General features: G+C 38.5%; 1 protein-coding gene across 1 annotated transcript in view; it reads right to left on the bottom strand.

Moving 5' to 3' along the window:
• Nucleotides 1-26,219, bottom strand: part of VSNL1 (visinin like 1) — a 62,049-nt gene extending 35,830 nt beyond the window's left edge. The window contains exon 1 of the mRNA XM_016224764.2: nucleotides 26,142-26,219. The gene's annotated coding sequence lies outside the window, so the exon portion shown is untranslated. The remainder of the gene's footprint in view (nucleotides 1-26,141) is intronic.
• Between the last annotated feature and the right edge of the window lie 296 nt (nucleotides 26,220-26,515).

Here is a 26,515-nt window from a genome sequence, read left to right as displayed (position 1 = left end):
AAGATGAAAGCAGAAGTGAGCCCCAGGGATCAATCATCTCATCTAACTCCTTTGTTTTCTAGAGGAGCCCCAGGGATTTAGGGGACCTATGCCAGGGAACACAGGGAGTTAGTAACAGAACCTAGCAGTATCCTGCTACTGAGCCTCAGCAATAAAACTCGGAGGCCTGGAGGCCTGCGATCCTTGGGTACTTAGATGGGTTAAAGGTACTAGGCCCTGCAGGACTGGGAAGAGCCAATTCATGTCCTTGTGACTAGGGTGTGAAGAGTGGCCTCCTTCCCTAGGTTGTCCCTCTACAGCTCAGGGGCCGAGAGACTGAAGGGGCCCTCAATATTTGCTCGATGGGATAGCCCTGACCCCAGGATGGGAGCTGCCAGTAGACCTTAGCCCTTGAATCTGACTAGGTGGTTCCAAATTAAACTCACCTGGTAACTAGGTGGCCAAGTGCTCAAAGACTCTACCTGCAAGGGGTCAAGTGGCCTGATCAGCCTTGGGGGTCAGACTCAACTCTTATCTTCTTTCTCCTTTCCCAGGCACAAAGAATGTTTCCCAAATACTTGGGAAACATAGCTTAGAGCAGTGCCACACATGGTACCCAGGTGCTAGGCTATGACTTTGGGAAAGTTTCTGCTCAGTCTCAATCCCTCTTTCACCCCACCTTGTGGGTTCCCTTCTCTGTTAATCAGGACACAGTGTCTCTTATTTTTCACTTGAACTTAGTTTAACAGAGAAAAAAGTGTGTGGTGTCACACCTGGGATCCAGTGGTGCTACTACTGCAAACAAGGCGTATGACTTTTGACAAGTTACTCAGTCAATTGGATCCTCACTTTCCTCATCTGTCAAGTGGAAATGATGACATTTGCTCATTGGGTTGTCATGAGAATTAATGAGATAACACATTAAATTCCTTCCAACGGTGCCTTCCATGTAGTGGGTGTTCAACAAACAGTAGCTATTATCCTGATCAGGGGACCCAGTAAACTAGGCAGCTCCAGAAGACAGGTAGACATTTTAAGATTAGGGTCTAGACATCTAGGAGTCATCCTAACCTTGATACCTACACTAGGCCTGGTAAGTATAAAAAGAAGCACACAAATTGTGAGACATGGAGAATTTCCATGGTCCTATATATTCTCCTTCCTTTAAGTAAAAGTGCTCCATATCTGACTTGACATATTAAAGTCATCTGAGGACCCCACAGCTCTGACTAAGCATCAACTACTGAGTGAAGTTTCCATGCAATTCCTCGCTCACCCACTGAACAGAAGTGTGAGCTGATTAATAGCTGGTAACCTTTCATCTGAGAGTGTTTCAAGCAGCCACCCACTTTTCTGCATCTTATTTTTACTTCCCCGCGTGTCTTGTCTGAGACTATTCAATGTGTTTCTGAGAATCAGTTTCTATGAAAGGAAGGGGCTGTCTCTGGCAGTGTCAGAACCACACTTAGTTCTGTGAGGTAACAGAGGAAATGCTTTCATTAATAATCACAGCCTTCTGTCCAACGGATTGCAATCTAGGTTGTGATGCCAAGTCCCAGTGGGGAAGGACCGTGGCCCTTATCTCAGAGCAGCAGGGAGCAGTGAGAGAAGTGCAGTCCAGGGGCACCCACGTCACCTGCACATCCCCAGTCACAGGGTTAGGAGCAGCCTTGAGCATCAGTGGTGCATATCTTCTCCTTGCTCTCAGAGTGAGGACTTGGGTATCCTGAGGGGTGAGTGACACTTGTCTACTGATAATGGCAGAGTCACTCAAGTCTTCTGACTCTAAGAGCCTAAGAAGCTCTTTCCCCTCTGAGAGCCCTTTGCACTCACCATGTTCCTAAATTGTTATCTGTACAGTAATTCTAAAAAATACTTCAACTTATGTGGGTGGGTCTCAAATACAGAGAACTTTGAAATTCGCATATAAAGGTGGCTTTATAAATGTAAAATGTACTGCTTGAAGAAAGTGTGATACTAAACTTATTCAACAAACATTTACGCAACATTATTGTATATTACAAAGGTAAATATGGTTCCCAAATCTATCTCTAGTGAAGGCCTTTCCTGAATAATAGATATCTATCTGCCTGCTAAACATGTCCACCTGCGTATCCTATAACCTACCAGACCCGACCTATTATCTTCTTGTGCAAAGGGCCCCGCCATCTGCCCATGGGTTATCCAGGGCTCTGCTCTCTCCATCACATTCCTGTATCTGATCAATCATCAAGTTAAGTAATCTACAGATGATACTTCCTAACTTTTTCAAAATCCATCCACTCTCTGTTGCTGCTACCTTAGACCAGGCCATCATCATTTTATATCTTACTTTATCACAATAATATTCTAACTTGTTTCTCCATCTACAGTCTTGCCCTCCTTAAATCCATCTTCCACACTATAGCCAAAATGACTTTCTAAAGCATAAACTCTAATCATGGCACTGCCTTGCTTAACCCCTTCAGTGGCCTTCCATTATCCTCCCTCTGAATCCAGTCCTCAGCATTGCATTCAAGACTGCTCAGCTGGGCCTGTTCCTCCTACCCCCAGGACCTTTTTAGTCTCATCCGTCCCCATGCTCCCACCCAATGCTCCAACTTTCTGTATCATCTCAAAGCTCTCTGTGCACTAGCTGTCCCATTAGCTCCACTCTGGTTTTTCAGTAAACTCTGATCCATATTTCCAGACAAAAATGAGGCAACACATCTTTGGTGAGTTCCTTGCCTGGCTTCCTCTTTTGCACCCTGAGTCTTGTACACATTGCTGTCACCACACCATATGCCACAGGAGTCACCCTAAGGCATGTATGACATTTCACCGGACCTGAGCTTCTTCAAGGTTAGAGTGATTGTCAGGTTTGCCTGAGCACCCAGTTCCAAGCCTATCACTGAACAGGTGCCCAGGAAATGTTGCTAAATCAATTAATCATAACGTGATCCCGTCAATAAAGTGCTAGAGCTCATCAGCTGAACAATAAGGCAGAATGTATGAAACAGATCCAAGATGACTGTGGTAAGTGCCTTTATGAAGAGACCAGCGAATTAGGTGAAAAATTTTTTACAAAGTTGTTCTTCAAAATTATCTCAAGGAAATAATCACATAAATCTGCAGACTTTTATACAAAAATGTTTACCTCAACATTGTTTAAAACAATAAAAATAAAAAACTTTTTATAAAAAGACAACCTAAATGTCCATCATAGGAAACTGGCTGTATCAATTTTGGTAGAACTACAATGGAAATTATGAAGCCATCAAAAGTGGTAATGTAAATCTACATTGACTGACATGGATTGGTAATGACTTAATGTCATATATTTAAATTAAAACACATTAATATGCAAAACAACTATATCTTTTCAAGTATAAACACTTACTGAGGACAGGTGTTATAGACAATAGAAGGGAGGAGGGGAGTGGAAGTGAGTACAGGGGATAAAGTGTATATAATAAAACACAAGAGAGGCTTTATATAGACAACGATAATAGTGTGCCATGAACAAAGGAGTATGGTTAGCATGAGTGTGCTTAGTTTGAGTGTTGAGCTCCAAAAAAAAGGAAAGAAAAAACAGAGAAGACATTTCAATACACTGTTAAATAAAGGAAACAAGTCAAAAAACAGTATGTGTAGTATATCGCCTTGCTTTTGCTTTATACACATACGCTCAAGCTTGTGTGTGCAGGAAGTTTGGGCAGCACATAATTTACATCAAAATCCTAACAGTGGTTACGACTGCAGGCTATGGTATAACGATAATATTTCACTCTTCAATATCTTTCTTAACTTTTTATGATGAGCACATATAACATTTATAGTAAAAAAATATGTAGATAAATAATTTCAACAAACATAAATGAACAAAATGTGTTTTGTTCACAAAATCAATCTCAGGAATCCTGGAAAGACAGCTCTTTGGTACTTTCAATTAAAGCCACTCCATTTTCAAACAATTAATTCACAGAAATATTTTAAGGTTCACTTGCAGGCTGAAGACCTTTAGTTCTGAGGCCCATCCTGGTTAGCTCTGGGTTAAGTGATGAATATGGAGGAGAAGCTTGGGAGAACCCTGGCACCTTCTCACCCATCCCGGCACCCTGCAGAGGCAATGATGGGAAGCCACAGCATTGTTGTGGGGGAAGCTCTGGGTAGGAGCCTCTGACCTTCAGGATAACCATGTTAGGAAACCTTTTTGAGGCTCAGTGCTGCTTTCTATGAGATTGAGTGTAATAATGTTACACACAGTATTGTGATAATGTTATCACAGTTGAAATGAGATATAAGGTAGGAAAGATCTATCCTATCGTCATTATAATGATTGAAATTCAAATTTGAAAGATAGAAAATTCAAAGAGAAGATGATCCATAAGTCATCACTTCTGGGTGCCTAAGGCCAGGCCTAGGATTGTTCAACGAGGTCCAGAGAGGGATCTACTTAAAGGTCAAAGGAAAGGGCCATGAAGGTGAAGGAGAGTAGAATTTTCCACTCCAAAATATACCTCTGGCATAGTATTATTTTAGGCTAATTATTTTTAAGAAACAGCAGACATAGGAAAATCTCTGAAAACTGAGTCAAAGTTACCCTTCTGAAAGACACATTTATAAAGGGAAACCTCTATCTGTAAGGATGTTTTCTTCTCTGTACCAGGAACAGGGAGATGACTAAATTCCTATGAACGCTTAATGGAGAAGGCAGCTGATTTAAATCTGCATAACAACCTTGACCTGGATCGTTGTGTTTTGCCTGATAGCCTCTCACAACTGACTTCCCTCCCAACCAACATCTTTTGTCTTTATTGGAGATGGTATTTAAAGTGGTGACTTGGGCAATTTTGAAGAATTACTCAGTTTTCCTAATTCTCTCCCAAACTTCTGCTTGTTTTCATCCTATTAACCTGTCTTTCATTATGAGGTGGGAAGGGCTTACCCAAAAACCTAGACTGTAAAATATATTTTCTCCTTTGCAAACAGCAGTATCTCTGAATGTGTCTGTAGATCAACCTCCCCTGCTCTCTTTTCAGTAAATAAGGAAATAGTGATTTACTTGAAGGAAAGGGCCACCATTCTGGGTCCTCAACCTGGAACTGTTGGACATGAAGCCGGCTGATAACCTCATGAAAAGTTTTCTAGGGCCCTCCCGAATGGCCTGTTGGGTTTTCTGTGCTTTGGTAGGTTCATGGGACACCTTTCCCTAAAACACTGGAGCTGGGTTTCAATCCCAACTCTGCCAATGTTTTCCTGTGTGACCTTAGGAAAAGTTGGCTTCCTCTTTGAGCTTCAGTTTTCTCATCTTCAAAAGTTCTATGAAAGTTTCCACCTCATCTAATTCATCAGTTCATTGTAGAGAACAAACCATGGAGGCAGTCTGTATATTGTAAAATTGTTTCTAGCTCTTAATTTAGTGCACTTTCCAGGACATCTCAGGAAAGAAAACAAGACCCAGATATGGAAAGAAGTGGGCTTTGTTAGGCAGGGATGAAGAGAGGGAGTAAACTGCAAATATCAGGCATGAAGGAGCAAAGACACCTGTTGATGAGCAGCCAACAGAAGGTTCACAAAGAAGAAGCTGGAGGAAGAAGAGTCAACCACGTACCTCCTTCTTGGATCTTTGGGAGGGAGGTGGGTAGAAAGGACATATTTACCAAAGGTTGGCAGAGGAGTGCTGACGCTCTCTAGTAAAGTTCCTGTCTTTGATGTGTTTCTAGCTCTGAATTATGCTCAGCTTGTCCTTGCTGGGCCTTGTGAAGTATCCGGCAAGGCTGGAGCAAAGCACTTTATTGCGGCACATGAAAAATATATTGGCTGAAAGGGACAATGCCAAGGCTGAGAGGGCTAAAATTAGACGTTCCAGTTCTGTTTGATTTGGCATTTGTGTGCACACCTTGCTAACATAGAATCCTCCACCCATGTCCCTCCCGTCCATGGGCCTGTTGAGAGCACAGGCAACGTGTGCTGAACAAGAGGAAGCATTGCATTCTCTGCCACCCTATGGGGATGACAAATGCTTCTGGGCCTGTGTCATTGCCACTTGGAGCAGTATGTTGAGTAACAGTTTGAAGGGAGATGTTTCCTCATCAGCTAATTTGCAGATTAGGACAAAACCATATCTTTCCTTCCTATTAATATAACACTTTTCCATAGTGAAACAAACAGGAAGTCTCAAGATAGTCATATACTTGAACTTTCTATTTACCTTCACCTAAAAATTTACAGCTGCCCCTATGTAACCATTGCACAACCCAAAAAAGCAGGTATAAGAAGCTTAATCATGTTGTGCAGTTATCATCTACAGGAAAGAGCACAGGCCCTGGAGTTAGATATATGAGATGAGATCACAACTCTAGCACTTCCATTAGATGGTGCCCTTGAGAAAGTTACAGAACCTTTTTTACCTTGTTCATTCAGCTTTAAATGATAACTATTAATAACTCAAAATGTTAAATGAAATAATAAATACATGTAAATGATATTTTAGCAGTAATAATTATTAGCTTATCAAGGGCTTACTATGTGTTCATGGATTATGCACTCCATCTTTACAATAATTCTATGATGTAGATAGCACTATGTCTTTATTTAACAGTCAAGGAAAATAAAATTTAGAAAATTTAAGACACTTGCCAAAGTCACAGAGCAAGAAAACAGTGCAGTTAGGATTTGAAACCTAGACATTTGCTTGCTCACTGATAGCTAGTCTGCCTTATCAAAGGAGATGAGAAGGAAGGCAACTTAAAGGTACTCCACGGCTCGGTCAGTTATCTCACAATTGCTAGCTTCTGGTCCCTGTGGGTGAGGGGACGGACTTGGATGTTAAATACAAAAGTAGTAGTTGAAGGAACAGGATTTTTAGCCAAGAGAAGCAAAGACTCAAGGGAGGAAATGTGAGCTCTTCTCAAATAAGTGAAGGATTTACTGGCACAAAAATAGACTTATAGATTAGCATAAAGGAACAGAGAGTCTAGAAATAGATCCAGCTATACAGAATTTCTTAATAAGTGATCAAGGAAAGTTTTCAGAACAAGAGGGAAAGGAAATATAATTTTGTAAGTGATGACATCATCATCACTTGATAGCAATTTGATGAAAAAACTAAGTCAGAATCACACTATATACCACCTTTTAAAAAACATTAACATTTGGAACAAATAGTTTAATACAAAAATTAAGTCAGAGACAACAATTAGAAATTGAAAATATGCTAGACAACCATAATAGCTATTGAGTATGTATATATAGTTTTAAATATAAAACACAGTTATTAAGGAAACCATTAGAATCAGAAGAGATAAATGATCAGAGTATGAATAGATAATTCATACCAGAGTAAACACAAATAATGAACAAACCCAGGAACACATGTTTAATCTACTTATTAAGGTTAAGTTAGGCTTTCTAAACATTAAAAGCAATGGCAGAAACTATAAAAGACAAGATTGATATAATTACATAAAAATTCAAAGTTTAGGAAGTGTAAAAACACTAGAAAAAAAGCAAATATAAAAATGGGGAAATATGCAACATAAATGTACCCTAAGTACTAAAGGTGCTTAAAAATAAAGGGGAATAGGATATGATAGAAATCTGGGCAGCAAATACAAACAGAATATGAACAAAAAGTGAAATATCAATGGCCAAGTTCAATCTTACAAATAATAAAACACAGCAAAATTGGATGTTATTGCAACTCACTAGGAAATACTAGAATTCAAAAAGCATTAAATATCAACACTTTTGATTCCAGGGAAAGCTATCTTAAAGAAATAGTCCAAGAGAAAAAAGTTATACACAAGGGTATATTTAACGCAGCTTTATTAATAATGATAAGAACTCTAGAACAACAATCACTCCCCATCACGGAAATGCATAGTAAATTATGGCACGTTAACTCAATGGAATATAAAATTGTGAGTACTATGTAGAAACATGGCAAATTACTTAAGATATTCTAAGTGGAAAAAGCAGACATACAATATTGAATATTCATTATAATTACAACTATTTATTGCAAAAAAAAATGAAGTCAATTGTTCCCCTCTCTTCTTCCTTATAAAAAGTAAATAAATAGATCCCAGTTCAGGTCAAAGCTTTCCTTTTCTACATGAGAAACGAAGGCCTACAGAAGACAAAAGCTTTTTCTAAGAGTGTAAAGAACATCTGTAGAAGATGTAGTTCTAGAGCCTCATCTCCTGATTGCGAGTCCAATGTTCTCTTGAAAGGCAGCTTTCACCCAGGGCCCACCAACACAAACACCAAGAAGGGGGCAAAGGAAAAGGGCTCCTTCATTTTCTAGAAAAGCATAAAGCAGTGGAGGGTATAGTGGGCACGGCCCACTATAATTTGGAGAAGAGTCATGAGTGTACAAGCCCAAGTCAGAAAATCAGGAGTTAGCATTTACTTCCCCATTATTTGTACTCTGGTTTCTGGTTCCAATTAGTCAGAAATCCTGTCATGCCTAATCATAGAATCATCTTCTGCTGTCCATCCCATTGACACTACCTTATTCCAGATACTCTTTTTCCCCTTTTTTTCTTTACTACAAATATGACGATTTAATTAATCTTCCAGTTTGCAGTTTCCACCCTTCAAATTTATTCTTGCCATTGCTGCCATATTCATTTTACTATAATAATTATCTGACCATTTCATGACTCCCTGTAGTCTAAAGAAAAAGTCTAAATTCCTTCATCAGACCCTTAGGGGCCACATGACCTTGTCTGTGCCTCCCCCCCCCCCCCAATTTCATCTCTTACTACTCATACCTCACACATTCAGACTCTGCTAACACTGCATTTTCATTTTCTAAAGAGTCTCCATGTTTTATCAGACCTCTGTTAGCATAGTAGGTGCTTGTTGAATGGACGAATGAATGAACAAATGAGATAAAGGAGACTTAATAAAGACGTTTCTTCATGGCACTGGTGTCTTGGCCAATTAATCCTCTCTGCCATAACCTCTATGACTGTGGGTACTATATCTGTTCTCTTCACTGTTTTATGACAATAGCTAACAGTTAAATAAATGAATGAATGGCTGGATGAATGAATAAAACTTTGCAGCACAGATCTGTACAGCTGTATGGAAAGGCAGAGGAAACAATCAACCACATTCGTGGGAATTAAGGAAAGCCTCATGTGAGAAGCAACCTTCTGTAATGGATGAATAAGTGTTGTCAGGTAGAAATTATAGGCACAATGAGGTGCCAAAGGGCATGGCATGTTCAGGGACGAAGGAAAAGGCTACAGCTGGAAAGCTTGAGGTGGGCAGGAGAACCTAATGGAAAGGGTTAGAGTTAGTCAAATCCCAGAGTTAATTCTTCCCTCTGTATGACCTCAATCAAGCTATTAAACCTCTCTTAGCTTTCATTTCCTAATCTGAAAATAAATGTTGAAGATTAAAGATGACACAATGTAGAATACTGAGTATAGCATGGCATAGAATAGGAGCTCTCCTTCTCTCCCTCCTCCTCAACTTTCTCCCTCTTCTTCTTAGTGTTGTTAGGTTTGGCACAGGCATCTTGGGTTGCTCCAGTCACTGTGTAAGACTCCCTCTTTCAGATCTAAATCTAAAAATCTCTCCACAGCATGTTCACTGTGGTCAACCAGCTCTTATCTACATATCTCACTTTTCCTACTGCATGCATCAGACTAATGAAAAATAAAAACATTTGGCTCCAACTCAGATTAAAATAGGAAGGGCCAATTAAATGAGAAGAAATTATGTGTTAGCTATTATTCATTTGGTATTTATATCCAAATATTCTGGCCCCTACTTAACTCTCATTAGGGAGATCATATAATTGATTGTCCAAAGAGCACACTTTGAGAGTGAAAGAAGGTGCTATTGTTTATGCAAGGACAACAGGAATTATTCAGGGCTACCCTAAGCAAATTGGGGTGTATGGTAACCCTACCTCTTCAACTTTATCTCCTATCAATCTCTCTTATTTGCTATGCTGCAGCCATGCTCACTTTGTGGCTTTGTCTCTAACACATCAAGTTTTCCTTTCTCCTTAGAATTCTCTTCTCCCAAGATCTTTCATGGCTGACTTCTCACCATTCAAGTCACTGCTCAAATGTTACCTTTTGGATCTTTCTGTTTAAATTATTAAAACTTGTCTCTTTCTCAACACTCAAAATGACTATCGATTACTTTGTTTTATATTCTTTGTAGCCTTAAGACTATCTGAATTTAGCTAATGTAGTTATTAGTTTATATGATTACTTATTGACCTCTTTCACCAGAATGTCAGCTCCAAGGGGGCAGGAACTTGGCCTGTTTTGTTTACCTCTGTTTATATCTAGACCTGTTCCTGGTACTGAAGAAGTACTTAATTATTTTTAAAATAAATTTTTTAACTTTCTATAATTTTTAAACATAAGCTCCTTTTCTTGATAGTGATAGCTGCTATAGTTATTATGTGAATGTGCTCATTTCACATATCAATGCAAACAGGTTATCTCTGCCAAATTTTTGAAAGAAAGGTAAATTTTAAGTTCCCCTACCTATCTGCTCAGGCGCTCAATAGAGATATGCAAATCAGTCAAGTTCTTAATTACTGCTAATTTCAGAGAAGAACTGAAATAAACATTCTTAAATAAGATTAGAGGCTATGTCAATATAAATTAACCATAGTAGTATTATTGACTTTATCATTAAAACCATTACTATTACCTCTAAAGTCCAGGCATCAATAGTATCTATGTGACAATAACATATACACCATGATAATCTGTCATATAGGTATCATTATCTAAATTTCACAGGTAAAATAATTCATATAACTGAGGATATTTTGTGACAGCGCCTGATTACAGAATCCACATTTCTTTCCACCTTATTCAATCAAGATTCTTTAATCCTTTAAAACATTATGTCAGGCACACGCATTTAAGTATTTTCTTGCCATTATTGTACACTTTGGTGCTTTCTCCCTGCTCCCATTTTCCCATTGCCTAGCTAGTTCCTAGTCTTGGCATCCCCCAAATTGCCCCAGCTCCAGTCCTCATCCTATGGATGCTTGGGTTCTATGTGCCCTAGAAGGGCTTCCTCAGTACTCTATGCTTCTTTCATGATCATTCTTAACAGACTATCAGTTATCTGTCTCCACTGCTAGAATGTGAGTTCTGAGAGGGCATGAACAAGGTCTTGTATTTTCAGAGTACATAGTAAGTACTAGATAAACACTTGTTGAATAAATGAAAAAACAAACACACACTTTTAAAAATGGAATGATGGAGGCACTTGGGCATGTTTAAAGACCCAGAGGTCTGTATCACATAAAAGCAACCAAGGGTTAGGGAAGAGCACCTGACACACAGGTTCTTGCAGTTTTCTCTACCTGGCAACTGTCCCAGTGAATTATGCATTGGAGTGCGGTTCTCTTGGGAGATGTGCTAAAACCAGTGTTGTCCTCACTATTGAGGCCTCACGAGTGATGGATAAAGCGAGAGATGTTAACACTTGGGAGCAAGGCCCACTCTCCTCAAAGAGAAATACAGCAACCATCTCTTTCTCAAGGCCCAGAGACTGTAAACACGTTTTAGCAGCAATCCCAGGAGCTTAAGTTGGAAATTTAGACCTCAGTGGATTTCCCTGGAATCTAGTACTTCAAACAGCTCAAAATAGGCCTTTCCACTAACATTTTCTTATAGCATTCTATAATTTTCTTCCATGGCACTCAATTCTATTTATAATTTTATACTATATTGTGATTATTTGTTGACTATCTGTTTCTCTAATTAGACTGTTATCTGAGGGCAGGGATTATGGCTGTTTTAGGTCACCTTATATATCTCGTACTAGACAAATGATAGATGTTTAATAGGCACTTGCCAAAGAATGAATGAACTGATAAGACAGAGAGGTAATACCTCATGTGAAAGCAACATGATGAATATACAAACAAAAAGGTGAAGCTATTACTTACGGACTTCTTTCTTTAGGCAAAGTACTTGATTCCTGTAAGTACCAATTTCTTTATCAAAAGTAGAAATACTATTATATCATTGAATTGTTGTAAAAATTAGTGGCATAATATGTATGTAAAGCCAAGCACCTATAGCATCCTTAGCATGGAGAGACAGAGTGTGCCGTAAGTGTTTACAAACACTGCACACCTCAAAAAGCCTCTCTTCCTCTTTTCCCTTCTTTGCTTAGGTAACTGTGGGGAGTTTGGAACACCTGAAAGTCATAAGGTGTAAAAATCTGTCAAAAGTGGAAATTGCTCGTATGAGGAAACCTTTTTGCACCTTAAATATCTTCCTCATGTGGACAGAAATCCTCACTTTCCTATTCCATCTCTTAGACAAAACATTTGGGATCTTTTGGTGTTCTTTGGTTCATTCAATGCATATTTATTAAGCATCTCTGCTATGCTGTACACTGGGCTTGGCTCTGGGAATACACCAGTAAGTTAGATAGATGTTCAGTCTAAGAGCTCTGTTTATGTTTTAAAAAGTCCTGAAAGGACCTACGGGCCTTAGTCACACATCACCATAAACAATAATAATGGTAACTATCTGATATTGTACATTCATTCTATCTCCAGCTCTGTCCTAGGTATGCCTGATTCATAATCTTATTTAATCTTTACAAGTACTATGAAAGGTAGACCTAATAGTTTCCACTTTTAGGTAAAGAAACTGCAGCCATGCAGCTAGTGAGTGGTAATGTTGGGGTTTAAGTTCAGGTCTGTGTGACCCTACAGACATGACTTTCCTTCTAGCACCATGTCTGCCAGCCAGTCACTTTTAATGGTATCAATGATTTAGCAAGTGATGATTTGACATTATTTTAGAATTTGCTTCTTTTTATTAGGCTGTGCAATTTAATAAATATAGTTCTTATAATTACTGATGCAAAAATATAGGTTCCTAAATGCTTGGTTTTCACTGGCACATGGACACTGCCTGCCTGTGGTACAGAAGTCTTTTAAAAACTAACCTTAAAATGGAAGCAAAAGTCAGGATCCAGAAGTTTCTTTTTTTATACCCAAAATGTCGAATTCATGGACCTTGAACCATGCAGGATTATGGATGTATTTATATTGGCCAGTGTGCTTGATGCTATGTTTTAAAAGAAAAAGATTATAGGCAGGCATTCTGCTTGGTCAAAATACCATCATTTTAACAGGCATTTAACACCTGGCCCACTTCATTTAGACCTATGAGACATCCAAAGATTAATCATGCCCTCGGTCTACTTTCTAGGAATTCACAGACCGATTAGGAAGATACTACTAGAAATGATATGAGGATGAGGATGACAGTGGTAGTAGTAATAGTACTAATAATGATAATAAAAGCAAAGTATGTCATTAAAACTGTATAAACCAGTGTTCTGGGATCTCAGCCTAGATTTGGATCTCCTTCCTACTTCCTACTCTGAAACAAAGTGACGGAAGTGATGGGATTTCAGGCAACTGCAGATAGGTTTTGATCAGAAGAGACTTTCAGAGCTTCCAAAAGGGATGCAGCCATCTGCTCATAAAGTCACCCCTGAAAATTACTAAGTAGTTTAGATGAATTTCCCGCCAACTACTAAATGTCATGACTCCTCTGGCCGAATTTTTAGAATCTCACCCTCGGTCACTAAGCAGCCAGCCTAGGTTCAAAGGAACTACTCATTCTACTAAAGATGCCCAGAAATCTATGCCAAAGACACTGTCCAGGCTACCTTTAAAGAGGTAGTGAGAATGTGTCCAAAGATAGCCCCTTTGGTGGTATTTTAAAAATTGAAATGTATAATAATAATAACAGTGAGGTAAACCTTGTCCATACATATAATGGAATATGATATCTTAAGATAACATTTGTGAAGAATTTTAATTGCAAGGGTCATGCTAACCGGAAAAGAGTAGTATATAAAATTTAAAGAAATGAGTAGTCTCAATTAGGACACTATTTACAAAGAAGGAGAATATAACCTATAAATAACAGATTGTAGGTGATTTTATTCTTTTTTTTGCTAGGTTTTGCTTTCCAAATTTTCTATAGTGAGTATTATTCTTTTTACTCAGAAGAAGGTATCACTAAGCACTTAAGAAGAGCATTCTTAGCTTTTAATCAAACTTATTTAAGAGCTGTTGTGTGAATAGGGACTTGAAGGCCTGAATATTGTTCAATGAATTGCCTGGAATCCCAACAGCAGCCTTCTTTAGTTCTAGTTCTTAGAGTTTTGTTCAGTGATTTTATAAAACTAGACACAAAGTCTTCTGGAAAAAAAAACAACACACACACACCACAAACTAAGCTCTGTCTCCCTTCACTTAATGAAAAATGAAATATTCTGTTCTTATATCTACTCCTAGACAACCACAAAACTGGAATATTCTTACTGTTATAGTGAGACAAACTTAATTACCATGTAAACAATCAGTGGTGTCCAAGCTGGCTCCAAATTCAGAGGAATGATGTGAATCTTGGTTATCTACCATAGGAACCAATAGCTACAATTCAGAAAAGCTAGCTGGAATACAGTATAAAATTTTTAGCTTTCTTTCTATTATAACATCTCACAGTGAGTCTTCATTCACAGATGTATAACCTTGTAGACCTATTACAAAAATCTGAGTACGTCTTACCAGGAACCTCTGGTTGGCATTTTGGGAAGTGGTTCTCACATAATGTACAAGAAGCTGCTCTCTTAACACTTCCTAAATAAGCAGGTTCAGCAGGACGAGAACGTTATGTTACGATCATTGTGCTACGAACCTTTGTAAGCACAATGTTCTGAATTCAAACATTCATGTTCTAGAAAGAGTACCCATTATCTTCACAAATGGTTTTAGATGTACCCAATTTAGGAGACAGCATGCCAGCTATACTCAGCTGTATACTTCTTGATTATGAATTCTTTTAATTTCTCAATTTAAATTAAAAGCTCTTTGAGAACAAACAGCAAATACTACCTCATTATTAAAAATTGAGTGTCAGTTCAATGCTAGGGTTCTGGCTAGGGCTTTAATATACATTATCTCTAGCTTTTACAACAATTTTGTGAGACAGGTTAAATTCACACTGAACAAATGAGAAGACTGAGGCTCAGAAAGATTAAATTATTTGCCTAAGGCCACATAGCCATTAAGCAGTGAAGTCAGAATTCAAATTTGGTTCTGATTTATAGTCGTTTTATTTCCATTTTCCCATGTTGCTGATGTCTAATCTTTAGATTATTTAGATTGTTTTATTTAGGACTTCTAATTTATACCCTGAGAAACCGAGACACGAATGAAATGACTTGCCCAAGTTCATATGAACAAAAGGCAAACTCAAATCTGAATCAGATTAATTGCCTCTATTTGCTTTTTAAAATTATGAGCTCTGCAACATTATATTAACTTCTGATAACATATCATACTTTAATTTTTTGTATTATTTTTAATTGACATGAAGTTTAAAATATTTTACAATAATGTCATTTTTCTGAATTTGAGATAATTTTAAAGTCACAAATTTTCTTCCTTTTCATGTGGGAAACCATACAGAGCTATAAACATGCAGTGGAGAGGACTCAGAGCCATTAGTCACTAGCCACTTTGGCACAATTGTGGTCAAATTTCCATCCAGAAACAAAATGGAAGTGATCTCAAGGTATCAGTAGCCAAAGCACTCCAAGAAGTTTCCTCAAGCTTCTTGGCCTATTAGTCCATTTTTTTCCTTTTAAAATTTTTTAGGAAGGGAAATTAACATTCATTGAAGACCTTGTACGTGCCAGAGACTGTGCTAAGCACTTTCATAGATATTATGTTATTAATCCTTGCAATTAACCTCATGAATTTAATTTCCATTTTACAAAAGTTAGATAACTTTTTCAGAGTGACTACACTCATCTCTGAAGCCATGTCTCTTATCTATACATACTCCTTTCTAGAGAGAAGCAGGTTTTATATAATACAGGCTGCTGTCTATTAGTCAACTGGGATGTGTAAGATCTTATTTGGATCCGATTTAGATAAACTATAACAATTCTTATGAGATCTGAACACTGACTAGATATTTGATGATATTAAGTTTTTGAGTGTTTTGGGGGTTTTTTTTTTGGTGTGTAACAGTACTGTGGACATGTTTTATAGAGTCCCTGTGGATATATATTTAAATATTTGTAGATGAAATAATATAATGTCTTAATTTGTTCAAACTAACCTACTGGACGGGGGAGGAAAATGAGTTAATAGCTAAAGCTGGGTGACAAGTACATGGGAGTTCATTACATTTAGTCTCTTCGAATGTGTATGTAAAATGTAAAATGTATTGTGTTTCTAAGCCTGGGTAGATTGGTAGAGAGAGTCCTGGGTTTCAACAACACTTTCACTTAGCAGCAGTGTGACCTTGGGTAAATTACTTTATGAGACACAATTATTTAGTCACAAAATGAAGCATACCTTGCAGACACTTAAACTTGTGGAGCTGTGATGCGGACTCACTGTAAGTATTGTGTGTAAATATGAACCGTAGTGCCCTATACATTCTAAGTTCTTTACAACATTGCTAGTGAATATTATTACAAAAATAAATTATCTCTGTTTTTATTTCCTTGCTCTCGTAATTTAGCCAGAGATAACTTACAATATTCAGATGAATCTGATATTGGCTAACAGCTAAAGATGAATGATATAAAGCTTCTGTGAACATGACCATCGACAGAGCACGTTTTTGGAAGAATGTCGCCCTTTCAGTTTCTCCTCTGCCTAGACCTCTTGTTTTATGAACAAATCACATGCCATTTTGTACTGCTCAAACATTTATTGAATGGTTTGACGATATAGCTTTATTGTTTCATCACTGCCTAAAATATGATCTACAGTGCTTCCCTTTCCCATCCCAGGATGATATATTGGGCTGATCTATATATTTTCAGGTATCAGAAAAGTAGTTGTTTCTGGGTATTAAAAAGTATTAAATTTCAACATAAATTTCCATTTATATTCAATTCAATCTCTCCTTTCTCAGGTTGGTTTTGTACTAAGTGGTGAAGAAGTAGGTATAACCTCAATGAAATAATTTGCACAAGATCAGTACTTTGATTCTTAAATTGTATATTTTATCAAAGAAAAACTAAAATTCTAAAGTTGCATGATAATAATAAATTTGTTACCATCACATGGCACTATATATTCTACAGAATATGTTCAAAGTCATCTCAATTGCTTGACTACTACCTACAGAAGGTAGATAATCTCATCTTTATTTTCACACAAGGAAACTAGAACTCAGGCTTTTCTGGGACCTCACACTTATGACTACAGCATAGGCATGATGCCTGACACACATCTAATGACTCTGAGTTTTATGTACTTTCCATTATATAGTTCAGGTTTTGTCCTTCTAAAGCAGCTATGAGATGGTAATAACTATTTTTTTTTAACATAAGTTCCCTGAACAAACATTAGGAACATAAGGTTGAGCAAAGCTAAATAGATACTGGGGTCTTTATAACAGGACCACTCAGATTTATTACTTATGTGAAAGTGTTCAGGGAATATCTAAGAATGGGATGTAGGAAGCCCTATTTGTCTCAAAAATGTTTCCACAAAACTCTTAAAGGGGAAAAAACTACAAGTGTCTTGGAAATATTTCTTTAAAAAAACAAAGTCTAAACTGTCCTTACCACCAAATTTAAACTACCCTCTCTTTCAACTCAGTCACTTCATCTAGAATGAGGAAACCTTCAGCAGGTCTTCTTTTAATGCCATCTCATACGTGCTGATTTGGTACGAAGCTATTTGCTCTTGAAGATTTTGCTTAAAAATGCAGAACAATCTATGATAGCACACTGAACTTAATGTATATGTATAGTATATGTATATATGTATGTATGTATGTATTGTTATGTACGTGCATCTCTCCCTCGCCCTGCTTGGGATCTGTTCTCTGCGCTTAGCCAATGTGCATTAGTGCACATTTCTACAAACACTCAACAAATAAAGGCTCTGATAGGCTAATCCTGATTCAGACATGTTCTGCAACATGGATTCTGTGCACCGAGTTCTCCCTTTGTGCCATTTGTTTGGTGTTATTTGATTGACATTTATATGGAGAAAAGATATGCAAGTGATAGTGCTAGAGCCACAAAGTCGTGAAGTAACCATGTCATTGGAAAGTTTCACAGGCACTCTAGGCACCACAGAGGAAAAGGTAAAGGAGAGGGAAGATAAAAGGTCAGAAGACAATTACAGGCTGGTAGAGATCCCTGGACATTATTTATGATGAGCGCTATAAATCACGAGTAGGGAATGATTGTTCATCAACTGGATGTTAGTCATTAGAAGCTTTGGGAACTTTAGTAGGAGGCATGTCTTAAATAAATGGAAGAGCTTTTCCAAATGAATGCAGGGACATAGGTCTAAGTTAGGGCATTGATTCAGTTAGTATACCTTTCCTAAGACCACACTCCACATGCTACCTGTGATGTGTGTCTATTAGCTATTGTTTAACTACCAGAAAATTAGGGCAAATATCTTGGAAAGAGCAGAGTACTTAGAACAGGAGAATGGAAGAAATGATGAAATGCAGATTGCAGAGGATGGGCAGGAGGGAAGGCAGAGGTCTGGAGTGGGAGAAAATTATTTACTACTGGCTTGCTCTTTTAGGTGGTATATTTATGTAAGGTCTTCAACATTCCATAAGGTGAATATATTATCCTCATTTCATAGGTGAGAAAATAAGCCCCCCAAATTTATTAGAACTAAAAGTCCTACCCAGCCTGGCTGGGCGTGGCTCAGCGGTTGAGCATCCACCTAGGATCCAGGCAATCGGGGGGGTTCGATTCCGGGTCAGGGAACAAGCCCAGGTTGCGGGCTCGAGGCAGCCGATCAATGACTCTCTCATCACTAATGTTTCTCTCTCTCTCCCTTTCCTTTTCTCTCTCTGAAATCAATAAAGATATATTTAAAAAAAAAAAAAAAAGTCCTACCCAATTCTGTGAATCATCCAAGGATTCTACTATGCAAAAGAACCTCAAAATTTAGGTGTAAATTTTATAGACTTCAAAGGGAGAAAAGCATTATGTTTCTTGTTAATGACAGATAAGAAACACACTTAAGATTCCCTAGTAAATGAGGCAGGAAATAGGAGGAGAAGGGAGAAAAAGCTTAGAAGAAATTAAAAGGCTCTTAGAAGAGCTAAAGACAATAAAGCCATTTGGACTCTGCGTGTGTGTGTGTTTAGCAGGGCTGGAAACAAGTGTTCAGTGCAGTAGGAAAGAGGGGTTGGGAGGTATATTTTCCTTATTATGAAAGCCCTGGGAAAAAAGAATGAAAGAGTAGATCACAGAAGAGTCTCCCCACAGATAGACATCGAAAATTAGTTGGAATAATAAGGGAGGTAGGGGAGAGTATCAGATAGCAATTCCCTTTTGGGAAGATATTATATGATAGAAGTATTGTAGTATAATATTTAAACCAAAGGCATGGAGCTTAAAATGTTCTTATTGAAGTTAAGTGATCTACTGGAGACTTGGGTGGGAAACAAGGGCCACATTATTTAGCTACATTGAAAAATAGTTAATAGATGACCTTAAAATGTATTTAATAAAGAAACAAACATTAAAATGTCCTCTTAGTTCCATATTCTGTTTTGTGCAATTTATATGACAGAATAATGATGGTAAATGAAAAGTATAATGGAAAGGGGATGCATTTAAATAAAGAATGAGAAAAATGGGAAGTTTGAGGACTCAGTACAGCTATTTCTCCTAGAAAGTTTCTCCTCTGTGCATCTATACCACCTTTTTACTTCACTTGACTCACTGGAATGCGTCTATCTGTCTTCCGCATTAGGCATAACTTCCTTGAAGGCTGGGGTTGTATCTTATTTAACGCTGATTCCACAGTGACTACCCAGTGCTTGGCATCTTTATTCAATAGTTATTTATTTTGTAGGTTAACTGTTCACTGCTTTTAATGCTCAATTCCTTATTCAGAGGTTCCACCATGAATGGGGTAACTACTGTTCAGAGACTAAAGTGGTTTACAAACCATTGATTTCCCACGAAAGGGATGATACTAGCTATCATTTAGTGTGCATTTAAAATAATGAGGCATTATGTTTTATTCTTTACATATATAGTCTTCTCTTTTCTGTTCAAGAATCCTGTAAACTACTATTTTAAATGGAAACTGAGGCTGAGAAGTTAAACAACTTATTCAAGGTCATAGAACTAATAAACTGTGGAATTGGGGAATTTTTATCTAAGTATATCTAGCTTGAAAACTCTTGTTTATGTTTCCTCTCATTTCTTTTGAGCCAGTTGAAACATTGGTGAGAGCTGAGGAATTTTCCTATTTACAAACTAAAAATGAGGAAAGATTAAATAGATGGTTTTCATCTCACTCTGAGGAAAAAAAATACCTTTATAAATATTTAAAAGAAAAACTAACAATTTTGTTTAGAATTTAAACTTATTTCACATTTTAAAAAATTTTTAATAAAATTTCCCATGAGCAATAAAGCACCTTATGTATACATTTCAAAAACACTTGAACTTCTGCAATAAACAAAATTGATAGTCTTCCATTAACTCATAGCACCAAGTGCCAAACAATTCCAACAAACAGAAGTTGCTAATTGAGTTAGACTTGTGCAGCACTATTTGATACATTAAAAATAAAATACATTAATAAGCATGTCAACTTTATTGATAACACTTAATGGGCCTCCAAAGGCACATTTCACTAATAATTTAAGATTGTATTTCAAGAAGTCAGAAATAAACACATTAATCATAAATTAATAAAACCAAGGCAAAATACAAAACACCACAGATTCCTGTAGCACCAGAGTCTACTATTTTAAGAAATCTTTAACTGCTATAAACATTCTGAAACCTGAAACAGCAGAAATATTAGGGTCTAGTTGTTTAAACTAGAGAAAATTTATTCAGGCTCCAAAGCACATTTAACATGTTAATGATTTGCAAAAAAATCAATTTACATTCAGCTCCTCAAAAGTTCAGAGTCTTTCAGAGAATAAGAGATAATAAACAAGATCCAAAGAAGGGATAAAAAAGTACATTTAAAGTGACAGATTTCCATTTTCAGAAAGTCACTATATGAGTGAGAATAAAAAAAGGATTCGTTCTATCGATCTATAATAATTGTAGTCAGATTTAACTGATTTGTGAACACTTTGCCTTTTATGAACAATACTTCATATAAAAAATGAAGTTTTTGTTAATGAAGAGAGACCTACTTTCTATAAAAAGTTCAGCAATTATTCTTAGCTATATCGAGCTTGAAGCCACTTGGTGAAAGAGAGTACTCCAAGTCTTAATTATAATTTAGAACAAAAAGAGTGTTCACCTGAAAATTATCCAACAAGTGGTTAGAAATACAGTGCATTGCCTTCTAAAAAAAATAAACAATGATGGTTATACAGCAGGTCATCTGTGTTAGAACTGCAGTGAAGTAAGGCAGTTGAGAAATCCAGAGAAAGCATAAGAATTATAACAAATTATATGACTTGCATGCTTTAAGTTAGCTGATCAGAGTATAGAGCATCCCTTTAATGTATTCACAGGCACCTTATTATTAAAGTGTCAAACCTCTTTGAGGATTCTTCAGTAATTTGCTATTCCATTTCTGTTTCATTCATTAAGTAGTTTCTAAAGCACCCCCAAGATCCCCATTTGTGAAGTTCTCAATGATTCAAGCTGTGAGCAACTCCAACTATTTTGATTCACTTAAGAGAGCACCAGTTATCTTTAGAAACCAACTGTAAACGAGAAATGCAGTGTTATGGTCCCTTCACAGTGTAAACATGTTCAAATAATTCCATAGCTCAGGAGACCCATCATCTAAATGAGTGGTACACATAGCTACCACTGTCTAGGTTTACATCGCCTCTTTGAATTATTAATATCAATTCTTGAAAATCGGTAAAATAATTATGATTTTACCTAGTAAGAGACGAAAGGGAGGATATTCATATGAGTAGAGTACGAAGCACTCTTAAAGGTGCTTTATATCTTTACTGAATATAAATTATAAAATCATCTTTAGTCTACCTTTTCTTTTTAGTAACGTAAAGATGTTTATAGCAATGTTAATTGTTCACATGCTTTTAGATTTAATTTCTTGATATAATTAACAAGGTACATACAACTGATTCTTGTTAGGACAAATATTTAATTGACAAATATTATAGAGTAGCTACTATAAAAGCCATCATGTTGATATTGTAGAAATATGGAAAAGATCATTTAAATCTCTGCCCTTGTGGACTGTGCTTTCATATTGTAGATATGCCTTTAAGATAAAACTGTTCCTTAACATATCGTATTTTTCTGTATTGGAAGGATGGTTTAGGTAATTTATATGGATCCCTTCCAGCTCATATATCTATTAATTATGTGAATTAACCACTGGGATAGTAGAAATATAAACCATTTATTAATTTATCTCTGTATCATTTGTTACTTTATGAAGTTTAATATATTTATATCTACTAAATATAACTGAAAAGGACATTGTCCATTTCAACCTTGGGTTAACCAAATGTGATTCATTCTAAAATAAGAGCCTTCCTATCTTCCTAAATTATCACTAATCTTAGGAGCATAGAAATCACTCAGTACAAAGAAAAAGACCTTTAGAATGACATTAAAATATATTGCTCTTGTGAATTGGGAAACTATGCATTTGCTATTGGTGTGAGACTCCCCACGGAGCTCCTCAGCAATGTTTGAAATCCATAACTATGTGCAACCCAAATAGAAAACCTATAGCTTGCCCAGGACAGCATTTCTAATCAAGTTATCCTGTTACAGAGTGAGACTCATAGCCTAGCCAAACAAAGCAGAGCACTTACCAACTACAAGTCTCTGCTGTCTGCAGAGGCTACCTGGCGTTCAGAAAAATCCTGGATGCCTGTTTTCAGAATGGGATGGCAAAACCAGGTGACATCTGACGCAAGAGCATTTGTTAGGAACAGGCTCTATCCAAGAGAGAGCTCATCCCAATTCAGTAAAGGATTGCCAAGACAGGAAGGGGAAATTAACTGTTAATTGGTGAATGAATGGAGAAACTCATCACCTAGCTTCCTCAACAACTTCCAAGGGTATTGGCTACTCTCGCAAATGAGAGACTTGGGCTCTGTCTTCCTCAAGCCTCCCCTAATACCTCAGCTTTTTTAGGTAAGAATAGCTGGCATTTCCCTCAAGGGGACATTTGTGAGTGGTTTTGGTTATCTTTCTGAGTGCCTGAGAGATTGCATTTTAGAAGGAACAGGAAGACCTGGATTATCTTAAAACCTACTAAGATAAGTGTTTATTGTATAGACACTCAGGAAATTTTTATGGAAGAAAGGGAGAAACAGAGAAAGCAAGTGAGAGCGAAGGAGGAGCAGAAGAGAGAGAAGGGCCACACAGGCAGGGATTATTGTCCATGCTGCAGTCCTTGTCCTTCCTTCTCTGCAGACGGAGAAGAAAGCTGTGCAGGAAGAGCCGTGCAAGCCCCTTAAAGGCTCTAAAGTCAGGCAGTCTTCTCTCAGTCTTCCTGTCCCCCACCCCTCCCCTTCTCTGAAGGTGGCTTCATCTGGAGGATTTCCAGGAAGGCCAGAGACAGGCATCTTGGATTTGGGTTCTGCCTTCTAGGAGGCAGAGGGGAGTTGGCAGAGCCCACTGTGTGTTTACACTGCAGCTTCCTCACTCCACAGTGTCCCAATGCCTGTAGCTGCAGCAGTTTAGCAGGAGGCAAGATGGTAGAAGAATGATCATGGCGCCTGCAGTGTCTCTGAAGGAGAGGTTCTCTAAAGGATTCTGGGGACATGGCAGGGCAGGGATGGAGATGGGGCTGGCAATCCTCAAACAGGAGCTGAAGATCCAACTGGATCTCCAACTGGATCTTTAAAAACCTCCAAAGAATCCAAAGAAAGTGACTGTGGTGCAGAGGAGGCCAGGAAGGCCAGGTTAAGCATCTAAAGAGATGGATCTATTGGAGGTGAGGGGCAAACAAAAAGAAATAGAAAGAGACCTGACACATAAGGAGAGGCAGAGAAGGGAAGTGCTACTGTGTGAAAAAGAACCCGTGGGACCCTTTCAAAAGATGTTTTGGGAGCCAATAATTCCTTATTTGAAGATTTCAGCAATGTCACTGAGGACATTAAAAGTGCAGAGAGAGGGGACCATTTCCACTCAACATTACTTTTTAATTGTTTATTCCACAGACTAGAAGTTAATTGACTTTTCCCTAGCTCATGGCACTGGGCCTCAGTTCCTCATCTGTAAAAGAAGGCATTTGGATTAGATGCTTTTGAAGGTCTGGGCCAGATGAGACCCTCTACACCTGTCAGTCTGTGAACCACGGTATCCGAGACCAAACGTCTATGAACTTCAACACCAGACCCCCCTTCTTCTTCCACCGCCCATTTATCAATGCAGTGCACACCTGCAGCACTCGTGGAGCTGATTCAACTCTCAGTGATGACAAGGAGTATGGCTCAGTTGTGACAAATGATTACTCCTCCCACCCTGAAGTAAGGAAGAGAGGAACAGGGAAGGCAGTATAATTTATACTTTAGGTTTTCAAGGAGAGGTTATTCTCAAATTTTCTATTTCCAATTTCATCCATTTAAATAAATTATAAATTCCTTTGAGTAGGTTCTAAATAGTTGGACTGGCAAAAGGTTAAAGACCTCTATAATGATCTTGCCCTATTTTGGGAAAAATTCATTTCATTTCATCCCAGAAATTGGATCTGCTTTTTCCATGGAAATCCAGCACACACTGGCAATGCTCTTCTCTTGCCTGCCTGCCTCATACCATTTTGCCAGCCGGCTTCAGTGCAGCATTTTCTGGGGTTATTAAGCACCCAAGCTTAATGTGTGTGCACTCAGGGGTGAGGCGTTTAGTGGTGCAGAAGCCCCCCCTCTCCCCATACACATACCACCACCACCACCACCACCACTCACACATGTAGGCACTTTTTATGGTAGTGGAGATAAAATGTGTTTTCGCAAGAGTTTCCTTTTTAATCTGTCTCAGCCTGAAATTTATTTTAAATTAAAAAACATTAATATGTAGAAATACAATTCCTTTGCTCCTCTTGTCTTGAAATTGGATGTGACACAGAAATAGTATACACTTGTTTTCTACACCCACTGCATTTCCATTTCATTTTAGTCTCCAAAATATGGGCAGGAGGGTAACTCTAGAAAAATGGATTCCCACTCTGGCATCTCACAGGGCACTGATCCGTGCAGTGCAGTGAGGAGCACTTGCATGGAACATCACTGTTTCCTCCCGCAGCCCCCTCCCCCATTCACCAGCACCTCAGATTTCCACAGGGGGGTTGACCTTGCAAAGACCCTTCTCCCCTTTCTGGGAAGGAACAATCCATTTTAACAAAAAACACAAAACGACCTTTCCTCCTTTACAGAAACACTACCAAAGGCACCGCGCCTGGGCTCCCATTTCCCACCCCGCATTCCAGGATGCCAACGCCAGGCAAAGGCAGGTAGTAGCTCGGGTCTGGCTCCCCATCCAGCCGCTCTGTGTCTCCGACTCTGTTCAAAACAGGGGGCTGAGCGTGCGGTGCAACACCTTTCCTTTTTCTGCCCATTCACCATCACGATGAAAAATAAAAAAGGAAAAACTATCCACTCATTTCTAAATACTGAGAGAAATGCGCTTATTTTGCGTCTAGCTGCGTGGTTCTGAACACTAACATCCCGCTTGGAAACCAGCCCTGATTTCCGCACCATCTCGTCCGCTCAGTTTTACTCAGCACACACCTTCGCTGCTCTCCCACGGCGAGAAAAATGGTGCACTAACCCCGCGAATGACAGGTTGCCACTTGACTGCAACGGCTCAATAGTTTCATCAACCGGAAAACTTCACAATCGGTCAATTAGTTACTTAAATTTCTGCAAGGAAATTCTCCTACTCATAGACTTAAACTAAAAAAGCACCCGTTTCACCTTTCTTAAATCTAGCCTAAGACAACCCCCCCCCCAAACGCCGCGTATAAACACTCCCTCTTCCCCCACCCCATTATTCCAAATGGTGCCCCCTGGACATTCAGATAGCCAGCATTAACCAAAGCGACTGCCACCGTGCATGGAGACGCATCTATATGCAAAGCAAAGTATGTGACAGTAGCCAAAGCATCTCTCAACTGGCTGCACTACACATGCAGAAATGCAACGAAGATTGTATTTTCCACTTACAGTTATAGCGCTGCTGCTCACGGTCACTTAACGAAAATGATAAAACTCAACAGTTCTTTATATATATATATATATTTAATTCGGGCAAAAGGTTAAGCCGTCTCTGTGCGTGGTTCTCTCGCGCTCTTTTTCCCCCTCTGGAGCTCAGGGCTGCTTAAATCCCTCCTGAATCGCGCCTTGCAAACCCCGCGGCGGCCGCAGCACGCTCGGGTGAGTCTCCGCCGCAGATTGGGAATCCCATAGACAGCCTGGGGTCGCTGGGGCTGGGTGCGCAGGCGCGAGCCGCCGCCTCGCCGGGCACCCCTCCCGCTCGCCTCCCCCGCCCCTCGGGCTCCGCAGCCCCAGCCGGGAGAGCTGCGGAGCCGGTGACCAAC

This window comes from Miniopterus natalensis, chromosome 13 (assembly GCF_054644295.1).
Source record: "Miniopterus natalensis isolate mMinNat1 chromosome 13, mMinNat1.hap1, whole genome shotgun sequence".
Classification (NCBI taxonomy): domain Eukaryota; kingdom Metazoa; phylum Chordata; class Mammalia; order Chiroptera; family Miniopteridae; genus Miniopterus; species Miniopterus natalensis.
The sequence above is the reverse complement of the archived record's forward strand: the minus strand, read 5'-3'. Positions and strand labels throughout refer to the sequence as shown.